Below are 12,938 nucleotides of genomic sequence, written 5' to 3' on the forward strand. Positions count from 1 at the left end.
AACATTAAGCCACATTAACCTTTTTCATGTTGAGTGTTTTAGAATGCTCCGGAAGTTGCTGAATTCATTGTGTGAGGAAAAGTTTAGATAAAAAGAAGCAGCAGTATTGCATACCCGAGTCATGTTGTGGGTTATGTATTTCTTCCTTTATGGGAGTAGAATATTTGTTTCATAGTTTAAGCAAAGTACATCCAGATAAATGTATTATTAACAGCTTACTTGTTTAAGAGAGGGAAAAAGATCGGATTTGGTATCGATATAGGCAGATACTCATGGTTGTGATATAAGTATTGGTATTGGACATGAAAAAGTGGTATGGAGCCACCCCTAATGTGTGGCTGGCATAGTTTACAGAAACATCTGTTCCGGGTATGAACCGGAAGTCCCAAGTTCAAAATGGTAAACACCCCCGAAGGTGGTGGAGAACGACAGGGCTAAGATCCTGAGGGACTTCCAGATACAGACTGACAAGCTGGTCTTGGTTAATCAACCAGACATAGTGGTGGTGGACAAACAGAGGAGGAAAGCCATAGTGATAGACATAGCGGTCTCAAGCGACAGCAACATCAGGAGGAAGGAACACGAGAGGCTCGAGAAATACCAAAGGCTGAAAGAATGGCTAGAAAAGATGTGGAAGGTGAAGGTAACAGTGGTCCCCATGGTAATTGGAACACTCGGAGCTGTGACCCCCTTAGCTGTCCTAGGAACAGCTAAGATTGTGCGCAGGACCCTCAAGCTCCCAAGCCACCAACAGAGGCGAGGGGGGATTTATGTATTTTTTTTTATAAGTTAAAACACACACACATACACACACACACACACACACACACACATATATATATATATGGAGAATAAACTCTAGAACAGGGGTACATTTGAAAGTCTTAATTGCGCAGTGACTATAGTATACTACATTATTAAAGACTGACAACTGTGATGCTTGACATGATTTATTTTTGTACAGAAAGAAGATATAGTTAATTTTTTGCAGAGTTAAGCACACATACATGAAACTGATTACTGGCTTGTTACAGCGTAGATATTTAAATTTTGCTTTGACCTCACTGATCTTTACAGCAGCAAATTAGTCTTTACTGATGATGGCATTGACATGAGATGGCATTTATATCACAAGAGATACAGTGCACACAGCATACATACCAGTATGAGATCTGGGCTCTTTTTTTTTTTCTTTTTTTTTTTTGCATGTTATAAGCAAAGATAGAACGTTTAAAGATAGATCAAATGGTGATTGTCAACCAATGATTCAATCTTGCAATTTCATTAAAAAGTGACTTTATCACACAATAATGAGAGGAGGTTCTAAGTTTCTGCTCAGTGACTGAGAAGTAATTACACAGTGGCTGTGTTCTTAAAAACATGGTCGTTTAACAAGGGAGTAATATTCGTTTACCCTGAATCCACGGTTCTTAAAACCAGTGTGACAGAGTAGGCCGGACCGTGTATAAAACATTTTCCCTGGGACACCATTTGTAGAGCAGCTGAAAATCACAGAGTGAAGACAGAGAGAGTAATTAAAAAAAAAAAAATATATATATATATATACATATATGTATATATATATATTGGAAATAAAATTCTATAGAAATCAAATAATACAGTGTTACATATTTGGTGACTTATCTAGTGAATTATGCATTACAAACAATTTCAGTCTCTATTCAGTCAAAGTACTTCAAATCTGCACAAGGACAATTTTTTACCTGCACACATAGTACGTTACTCCAGGAAAGTCTGCTGATGCACCAACCTCTACAGTATTTGAGTGAAATCCCCTCCATTTCCACTCAACTCCTGTTCCACCACAGGGATCTACAAGAGCCTGCAGAGATAAAACATTAGATCAGACTATTTAAAGTTGATAATATTACAGAACACTCATTTGCACCATTTTATATCCAGTGTATGCACAATAAGACAAATGTTTCATTTGGTTAAAATTTAGTTTCAAGTTACAGATTGGCGACAGGCACTTATCAGTGCCTGGTCAGACCTGCAGGACCAGGAGCTGATGGAATAAAAAATCTGATGGGAAATAAAATAATATTATCTTGTGATTCAGAACACATCATTTTACACTAAGCTTCTATAAAAAGAAAGCTGAGGTTTAACAGCTGCACTTCAGATGATAAACTTTGCACCAAATCGTAGCCAACCAGTGACATTTCAGCACCAACATCAAGAACAGCAACCACTTGGCCAAAACAGTAATAACGGAACATGGTCTGCCAAAACAATAGTAACAGCACATGGGTGTTTGGTGGAAAACCCAAAGAGGGCATGGCTGTTAATTCATCAGGAGGCCCATCAAGCATCCTTTCATATTCACTCTTACTTCTTAATGTGACCAAATGATGCTTCAGGCATAATTATATGCAAATGTACACCCCAGAGTATTCTATAGTTTATTGTATGTTCCTGGGCATATTATTTGAATAATTCAGAATGATGAATGCTTTTAATGCATGAAAGATGATGCTGAAATAAAACTATGAATCATTGAACTTGAGGTTTCATTGGGAAACTAAATCAAAGCCTAACAAGTACATTTCCCATGTTAGGCTAGGTGTTAATTTAGTTTCAAAACATATTTAATTGTTGCTGAAAGTCATCCTCAGTCAAAAGGAATTATTACCTGGTAAACATCACCCCTCCATTCCTTCCAAGAGTAATCAAAATTGCAATAATGTTTTCCACGGTGTTCATAAATCCAGCCTCCTTGCCAATCACCTTTGGGTCCTCTTGTCCGACACACATAGTAGCCTGTCCTAGATCTCACAGTGTCTGAAACAAATGAATATGAATGCCTTTATCAAAACCTTGTAATGTATAGACAAGTTCAGCAATAATTAAAGACTTCATGAGTAGGTAATGTTGAATGAAACACAATAATAAAGCTTATGAGTTTGTTTTAAAATACAAAAAGAAAAAAATCCATTAATGTTACCAGGCTAAATGAACAACAGCTCAATTTTTTTTAATATTCACTGAAACACAAGAAAATAATATTTTACTTTAAATCATGTTTAGATGTATATGCCTTTATTTCTGAAACAGTTGAAGGGCTAAAAGTATTTAAGGGCACTCTTTCTCCAATGTACTGATCCATATCAGTTAAATATGTTTTTATTTGTTCTTTTTCATAGCATTTTGTCACACTGTGTAACCTTATGTCATCTTTACATTGAATATACCTTGCTAACTGAGACAAAATGCGTTCACTTTAAGGAAAACAACTCAGGTGTGCACAGAATCTGGACTGATATTATATCTGTATTTAGAAAATATGAACTCAAATTTAAGATTTGCAGGGATGTGAAAAAACCAAGCAAAACTGGAGCAGCATCCATATGAAAGATCTGTTTTTCATGTACCCCACTGTTACGTTGAGTTAGCTTGCCAAATACTTTGTGGTCAACTCTCAAGCTAAATTAGCAAACTTATAGGGTGAAAATCAAATGTGGTGTTTCCACGCTGACACTGTTTAATCATACTTTTGAAGTGTACTGGTAGATGACAAGGTTTTTTAGAATGCTACACACTCAGAAAACTCAACAAGGGCATTTGTATTATTACTAAAATATGAGATATGAATGCATTTTGTTTATGTTTGTTACATGATTCATTCGTGTTCCTTCAATGTGGAGCAGCAAAAATTCTGATGAACCAGATCAGCATATATTGATTCAAGGAGGAATGAGTTACTTTGGATCAGTATCACAAGCATTGCTAGCTACTGTGCATGCTCCATACTCTTCCCAGCATGCCTTGGGGCAATGGACTGTGGTCTAGACCCGGTTCGGTATTGTTAAGTTTATGTTTCCCTTTTGTGTCTAGTAGAAGTTTTGTGATTGTTTATCATTTAGTCTTTGTGTTGTGTCAATTAGTATTTGTGATAGTTTTAATGTTAAGTGTGTACCGTGAATGTAATTGTCTTTGTAAAAGATGTATTCCCCTCCCACCATGTCAGTGTATTGTGGGTTATTTTTATTGGTTATTTTTTGCTTATTAAAAGAGGTATCACCAAAGAAACTACTGATAACATTATTATAAAATTGCCAGGCAGCTCTGTTTCTCTCTTTCTCTGTCTGGGCAAAAAAAGCAAAGAAGAAAAAGATGGAATTGTGAGCGGTGATTGAATTATTTATGTGGTAACGAAAAAACGAAAGTTATGACAAAATATAATAAACTTCTCAAAAGTTATGAGAAAGTAGTTTTACTCACTGTGGGGTACTCCATTACTTGATACCCACTGTAGCTCTTTGTACCGGCAGCCATGAAGAGGATTTCCATTATTCCATGCAGTCCATGGACTCACACAGGTGCATTTCTGAATGTGATTTTCCGTGCTACATTTTGCATTCACTCCACACGTATATACACTGCAGCCATCCACACATTGGCCATTTACACACACCTCACTGTCCTTACATCCTTGATTATGAATGCATTTAGTACACGCACGGGGTGAGGTGAATGACTGACAGGGCATCTTGGCACACTGATATGTTTTGGTTGTAGTTCCATCAGGGAAAGCCCATCCCTTATGACAAGTCGCACTACAGACTATGGTTCCTTTCTCAGATTTACACTGGGTGTCTCCCCTTGTAATTACCTCAGTGTAGCATACCGGCAGATCGCTCCATTTTCCTTTTGAACATTGCACCGTCTCTGGGTAGGCCAGGTAGTTATTAGAGCATTTGATTTTTATCTGCTGCTGATCTCTGCTGTGATACGGCTTCTCACAGTAAGAATTGAACAGATTTTGTGCTTTTAGTTCACCGCATCCATATCCATTGAAATGTCTCCATTGTTGAGTAACAGCTTTAGAAAGTGCTTGCTCAGCATATTTAATACCCTCCGATTTAGTGATCTGGGCATACTTTATCCAAGCTAAGGCTGCTTGTTTTTCAAGGGCAAACATGTAATGAACCAGATAATCAATTTTGTCCTTGTACACTTCAGTGCACTCAATTTTTTGTTGGATTAACGAATGTCGCAAAATGCCGACAACACCCATTTCATCTCCAAACCCTTTTCCTTGCATCATGTTATCAAACTGATGTAGCATGAAATTGAAGGTGGCCTTGTCTTTGAGAAGACCTTTGAACTCAGTGACAAAATGGTCCTCAGTTATTGTCTCATTCTCAAGGGAACTCAACAACTTTGCAAAATAGCGGAACTTTTCAATCATTTCACTGTATTTGACAAACAGTTGTGTCCACTGAATATCACTTCGAACAGATCCTATCAGTTCATTTGTGTACTTTTTCATGTCCTGAATACTGAAATAAATTTTTGTCATATCTGGAGCAGGTTGATAAAACATGCTGTTAATCTGATCCTGAATAGTCTCATAGTCAATTGTATCCTGCACACTTTGCTGACAGGAAGAACCATAGAACATTTTATGACATTTGCAGAATCCTCTTGTTGTGTCTTTAATTTGCATACATTCCCCATTGTTGCATTTCTCAGTGCAAGACTTACTTTCAACAATGTCTTTAGCCTTTAAAAAGACAATGGTCCACGGACTTGCAATGAAATCAGGACAAAAGAGTTCCAATGTGCCTTTGTCATATGTCAAAATAAAATCTTTTTGTAGACCACCTTTGAAAGCAGTCATGTACTGTACGTGTTTCATAATTTCAGGTTCAAAAACATCTGGCCATTTATACATCAGTACAGCACAGGATTCTCTGACATGTCTTCTTTCCCATCGTCCCAATATATTTTTTTTAACGTTATCAGATATGGCGGAACCTTTTTGTCGATGAAATATATGAATTGTTGCCTTGTCTCGGGGATGTTTAGTAATAGCATATCCAAAAGTTTTCTCATGACCAGTATTGCTTTTATGTGCAATAACAGTCCATTCAAGCCAGCTAAATTTCTGGTCTAGGTGCTCCTTGATGTCCCACACAAGCTTTTTCAAAGACCCATCTTTAAATTCTTCTGTTATGATATTTTCAACATCCTCACTTGCCCATTTTTCAAACTGATTAACACATATAATCATGGAATCGACTATAGCTGACTGGACGTCGGACAACTGTGTGACAGCCTCTTCAGCTTTTCTTGCAGGATCATAGCCCTTAAGTGAGTAATAGTATAAATTCAGCTGTAAACCAGTAATCATCAAGGAAGCGAAATAAGATGTATATTGCACCACGATTTTCAGATCTCCTTTTGACTTCTTAATGACAAGCTCCAAGAGATTTCTGTTCAGACTCACTTCACGTTTGTCGGTTAAATACCTGTAGAAGTTGGCCACACTGTTTTCTGTTCCTGTGTTCTCATAGAATGTTGTGAATCTTTCCACCATTCTTGTCTTGTCCTCTTTGGTCTTAGCAAGTGGAGCACTTTCCAGAAGCTCTTTCATCTTTGCCCAGGAATTTCTGATGTTGTTCTCATCCTTTCCATAAACACTTGCATAGTTAGCCCATTCAACTTGATTCTGAAGTGAAGAGATCCGGCTTGATATTGAATCAAGTTTCCTGTTCACTTCTTCTAATTGTTCTTTAATCCTTTCAAGGTCTGGATTAGATTGAGGAATAAAAGCAAAAATGAATCCCAGCAGCGCTCCAATAAAACTGAAGCTAGCTGCAACTTTTGACAGTGAAGTGAAAACTTTCAGGACACGCTCAACGTTTTCAACAACTCCATCCTTTTTTAAAACATCTGCAAGATTATCCAGCTTAGTTAGTGCTTCTGTGGCAAGAGTGAAAGTCTTATCAACTTGTGTAACCACATCGCTGCTCAGATCAGAGGTTGAGAAACTGCTGTATAAGAGCAGATACAAGATGCAGAGGAAGATCTTTGGTGAATCCATGGCATTCCTGAGAAAACAATGATGTTATAGTAAATAGGAAATTTCATCAGGTGCTGACTCTGATCTTGCAGTGATGAATTATGTTTTGTAAAAATTATTAGTAGTTGAAATGCTAGCAGGATTCTGTACCACAGGAGTGCCATATGTTGGAGCCCCTAGACTACATAGTTGCTGACCTTTTTAATATAAACATGTACAGGTGGTAGGGAGGTGCATCAGAAAAGCTAGCCTACCACCACCGAGACCCAGGGTTATAATCACAGCAGCTGTGCTTCTGGCTTGGCCAGACATCAACAGAGAAACAATGTTCTTGGGTGGAAAGCTGGCAGGAAATCATCTTTAAGTCACTGTTTGGTTAAGGGCACTGGATTAGTAGTAAAAAGATCTGGTGAGGCAGATGGCCTGGTGAAAACAAGCAGACACAGTAGTCTGTGCCCTCCCCAGCCAGCATGGGACTTGTGGAAGTGACTAATTTGAGGGAAAGAAGATAAAAGACATCAAAAATACAAATGTATATCCCTCACCAGGTGTTGCCCAAGTATGCTGGCACTTATATAGGGAGCTGAATATGTCAGTGTCAGGACCAGGCCAAATATCTAATTGTATGGCATAAATTTGCTAGTGATTGTTTGTAATCTGAGAATGGACATAAAAAATACCACTATGGGACAAGTAAGATGAGTATGCTTGTTTATTACATAGGTGATGACTATGTGGTACCGTGATTCTGTCATGGCTATGGCTGTTTTCATCTCCCGGTATCAGTGTTTTCTGAGTAACTGAATGGGATATTGCTGTTGTTTTCTGAACAACCATGGAATTCAACATTTGTATAGGCCATTGAAGTTAGACCATTTATGGTATAAAAGTTAGCATATTGGCTATGTTAGCATATTGGTGTGCTTCATGCGCATACTGTAAGAGTGACACACCATAGAGATTTTCCTCAAAATACCATTGTGCATGTGTTTACTTACATCATATTAATTTGATATTATTCATTGATCATCTGTGGGGAAAAATATTGCTTTGCAGTGTGATTGTAAATTTTAGAAGGAACCTGCACTTTATGGCTTTACAGCCATGGTAAAGTATAAGTATTATGGGGGCCTGTGCTTGCCAAAGTACTAAATGCTGTGAAACGAGGAAGAAAAGACCTCTGAGTGAACTATGTGTCTGTACCACATGGGGAGCGAACACCAAGTATCCTGTGCTCCATGAGAAAAGCTATCTTGTTACCACCCACAAATGACCTTGGAAATGTTTGTCTTGCTGTATGAAAAGGTCTTCATTTCTTAACCTTAGTGAGAACTGCGCTTCATCTCTGAGGTGTGCTTCTGCCATGCCACATGGAATTCATACCGATTTGTAACATCTATACTGATTGATACTTCAGAGACTTAGCAGCTCTCTTCCAGAGAGAAGAATTTCCCTCACACACCATTTATCTGTTCCTAAACTGTTAGAACTTACATCCTAATCCTTCTCACACATTTAATGACTCACCTGTAACATTTAACAATGGTTTTCCAAAAGTCTTATCTGAGAGAGATTCTCATGTATTTTTTAAAGAATGTATGGCAATCCTATCTGACCTGCTTCACCATGATTGTATGGTTCTGAAATTATTAAAAGATCTTTGTGATGAATTCATGGTTCCTGGTTCCGATTGTTTTTCTTCTTTCTCATAAACTGTAAGGAAATGAACTTTGCCACTACATTACAACTCCCTGCAGTGTGAAGCACAAACACAAATGGTTAGCTGGAATTTCCTAGCTATCAAAGCTGGCAGTTGGTTGTTAGCCACTTGGTTGTTAAAAGTTACTGTTAACTGTTTGGCCAATAAATTTGTAATCACTGTATTGATTTTATGTGTTAATTAATACACAGTTCAGTATGATGACAAAGCATGTTGCTATGAATCTATGACGTTAATGTGAATATTAATCATGCAACGACATGGTTCTAAATTAAATGTCCCCTCTATGTGAAAGCTAATACAAAGTTTTGAGCACCCATACTATAGAACTGTATACACAATAAGCATCAACAAGGCACGTATTAATGAGAAGCACTGGAGGATCTCGGTATGATGTCCAGTCATGAAATTCACAGAGTGTGCTTACATCTTTGTAATCCTCAATTGACAGAGGGCATATATGTCAATCATTTTTACACATTATCTAACTGTGGGGACATATGAATATGAGAAGTATTTGTAACATTTAAATATATTTGATGAAAGAGTTTCCAGGTTTTTTCTGCAACACTCAGTAGAATTTTACTGTGGATAACAGGGCTAGTTGTACATTACAGTTGAACTTTATGAAATTTTACATTGAAAAAAAGTGAATAAAGTAAAGAAATAAATTATGCATTGGGAAAGAAATTATAATGGTTTTGTGAAAATATACTAGAGTTTATTCTACTGATAGCAAAATAGATGAGCAATGCCATGTTTATTAAGTGGACCAAAGCTAATTTTATGGGCCGCCGTGGCCTAGAGGTTAGAGAACTGGGCTCATGACTGAAGGGTTGTCTGTTTGACTCCCAGTTCCATGTGCAAGGCACTTAACCCCAATGCCCCCTGGGTACAAGAAATGCTGCCCACCACTCCTGCATCTGGTGTGTGTGTGTGTGTGTTCATTACCGGTGTATTAGATGGGTTAAATGCAGAGGACAGATTCACTGTTCACAGTGTGTGTGAGTGATCATAGAGATTGACATTTCTTCACATTAGGTTTACCTCTCAGAATTCCACACATTTCTGTGTGGAATGACATTTCTTGATGCGACAGCAATTTCGTTAGACACAGTTAAGCCATTTAAACTTACATCAGTAGTAGTTCAGTAGTAATACTTATACTAATACTATACAAATTTTAAAATGGAACCAGTGCTTACCTTATGTTTCAAAGGAGGAAGTCAACAGATGAGGATGACAGTGTGGTTTCATTTGTACAAGCTTTTATACTGTGTGGGGACATAGAACTTCAAAATTCAGTTCCCTCCTGTTTCCTCCTGCTCTGTTCCCTCCTCCAACAGATTGTGAACATGCTGCACAAGAATTTTAGTATTTTTCAACTTATTAACAAATGAACACTTGATAACAAAATTTATTTAATGATAAAAAAGCATTTAATACTTTAATACTTTAGTATCAAATAATTTCAATAAATAATGATTAAATCATTTTGAGTTATATCAACTGTGTTATCTTTTGAGTGTGACAACCTTTGTTTTTTGTACTGAAGTGAATAGATTCCCTATTCCTCAAGGATCCTGTGTTTGCATTATATTTTAAGATATATCAGTTTACTTAAGAATTAATAAATGTTTAAGTTGATTACTTAAACTCTGTGTGGGCAAAGTAATCAAACAGTGGTTACACACTCAGTTTTTCTCCAAATTTTGTTTTGAAAGCAGCAGTCTTACAGAAATTTCCCTTTGTTTTTGTCAGTGCCACCGTACATCAAATGCTGAAGAACACATATACACATATTAGAACTGGAGCAACACAGTACACTGTAGCAAACAGTGAACAAGTCAAAGTGGGTGCATTTATACCTACCAAGACAAATAATGAAAAAAAGATGAATTTACGAAGACAAAAAGACAACTAACCAGACTATTAGAAACTGCACACACACACAAGACTCACCTACAGTAAGCAAAGTGAAATAAGCAAGTACTTTACAAACAGTAACTCTTGGAAGAGAGAAGAAATTTAAAGCTTCAAACGTCTCCCACTTAAAACAATTTATAATTAACGGAGATCTCTGCTGAGCTTCCAGTGTGCAGCATCACATCTCCTTCTAGTGGCCAGAGAGAGCTGGAGGACTCCAGACCTCAATCCCCCTGTTCTCCCCAGCGTTACGTTACTATTGTAACCTCTGTCGTCTCTCTGTGTGTGTATTTAAGTTCCTTGTTTTCCTATGTTCATTGCTCAGTCTCAGGTATTGTCTGGCCTTGTGATTCTGAGCCTTGCTCTACCTCTGTGTTCAGTGTATGTCTTCTGACTCCAACTGGAGTTTATTTATTTTGCACAACAATATTTTCTAAGCAAATGCATCTTTATTTTACTCTCGTGTCGAAGTCCCCTCTTTGCATGTGGGTTCAGGTCACCACAGCAACTCTAACCAATATCAACCATTTACCAATGCCAAACCCAGCAGTGTACCTTCCCACTACACTCACTCTCTCTTTTTCCACTTCTGCAGTTCCCTTCCTCTTCCTCATTTTCTTGAGTTCAAATCACTTCATTTTTTCCCCAGCACAAGTAGCATTAAATTCCTACTCTTTCCTTAATTCTGCTTATACAATTGCTTTCCTCTTATGTCTCAACAACAATCCACTACTTCTTTTTCTCCCCATGTAAATATAGAATTTAATGACATTTTCCATTGTACTCTGTGTTGCAGAGCACTCTTTAGGTTGTTGTTGTCCGCAGATGTTTGGCATAATGAGAAGAAAGACATATGTGTAGGAGAACATTCCACTCAGTTTGTGGTTTCCACCATTAAGAACCATTAACTACAAGTTGAAGTCAGCAGGCCTTTTCTCTCTCTATTCATTTCTCACTAACAGAATATATGTTCACAATACTTGGTGCAGTGCACACATGCTTTGACTGAGTGGATGATTACAGTAACTGTAATAATAATATTAACCATGTAATCATCTGTAATAATAACCAAAAATAATTTAAAATAACTTAAAATAATTTAGACCATAAATAATGCAAGTCATATAGGAATGCATGAATCAGCATAAATGAATGTTGTAATCTCTAAGCTTCTCTTAGCAGGAGCTTGTTTTTCTTATATTAGAGTCGCAGCACATTCATCTAAACAAGATCAGAGCAAAAACAAAAAAAGTTTCCAGCTGAACCTTGTGTGGGGTGCTGCCTCTAGTAAATGTACAGTTACAGTCCTCTGTCAAGACACTGCTTACCATTTCAAAATACTCTGAAGCCTAATATATTATCATAAGGATGCCATTTAGAGAAACACCGTTTCTGATGTATTCTCTGACAGGGAACACTTACCAATTATTAATAAGTATTAATAATTTGGTTATTATTAATAAGAATTATTAATAAGCAAAGTATTATTGTAATTGTGTTGTTATGGTATTATTATAAAAATAATATTAATGATTATTTAGAAAAATATGAATTAATGTTATTAGTAATGATGCATAAGAATTAAAAATAACAGCTGGGTGCTGAAGATGTGATAGAATCGAAAAGAGAAAAAGCCTTTTTGTTTCTAAGCAACCCCGGTTAATGTTACACAATTTTGATGAGTTAACATGGCTGAAATTTTGTCACCATGTGGTTCCTCTTATTTAAGCTCTATCTGCTGTTTATCATAAACAACAATAGAGTCAGCATAACCATATCCTCTTTTCTCACGTGCACCTCTGTACAGATTGTCATACAACCTTTCACAAGCATGGATGACTACCACATCATTTACTGGGATGTATTATGGTTACACTGAGTAATGGCCACACAGGCACTTTGACCACAGTTTACTCATGTGCTGTAAGTTTCTGTGGTTCCAGGTGAGCAGTTGGACATTAAAATTTATAAGAGTGACAGTACATATGCGTAACGATAATGAAAAGAAATGAGGTCACTTTCAGAGCAAGTTTGAATTATACTCTTAAATTTAAGGGGAAGCCTTAATAATACTAAACGTCCAGATTCATCCCACACTATATCAGACATAGCATGACATTCCCACATTTCTAACTGCCTAAATTCCTTGGAGTGATGCGACACATTCTCTTGTATTTGGAGCACCGTTAGGTATGTCAACTTGAGGGGGTTCCACATGGTGCAAACTATGGGTGAGACCTTGGTTTTGGTATAGTGTGTAAAAAGATAAGAGGCCTAGAACCTGGCAAAATGGGGTTTTTAATCATTTCATCAGTCATCATCAGTCATTGATACCATTTCCCATCAGGTTCATTTTAGACTCTGAGCTGGTGAAGACAGCAGTGTTATATGACACTACTGTATTAGACACGTTATGCTGAAGACTTCACAAAGGTTACAGAGGTCACTGCTGAGTTTCCC

This window comes from Chanos chanos, chromosome 12, assembly GCF_902362185.1.
Source record: "Chanos chanos chromosome 12, fChaCha1.1, whole genome shotgun sequence".
NCBI lineage: Eukaryota > Metazoa > Chordata > Actinopteri > Gonorynchiformes > Chanidae > Chanos > Chanos chanos.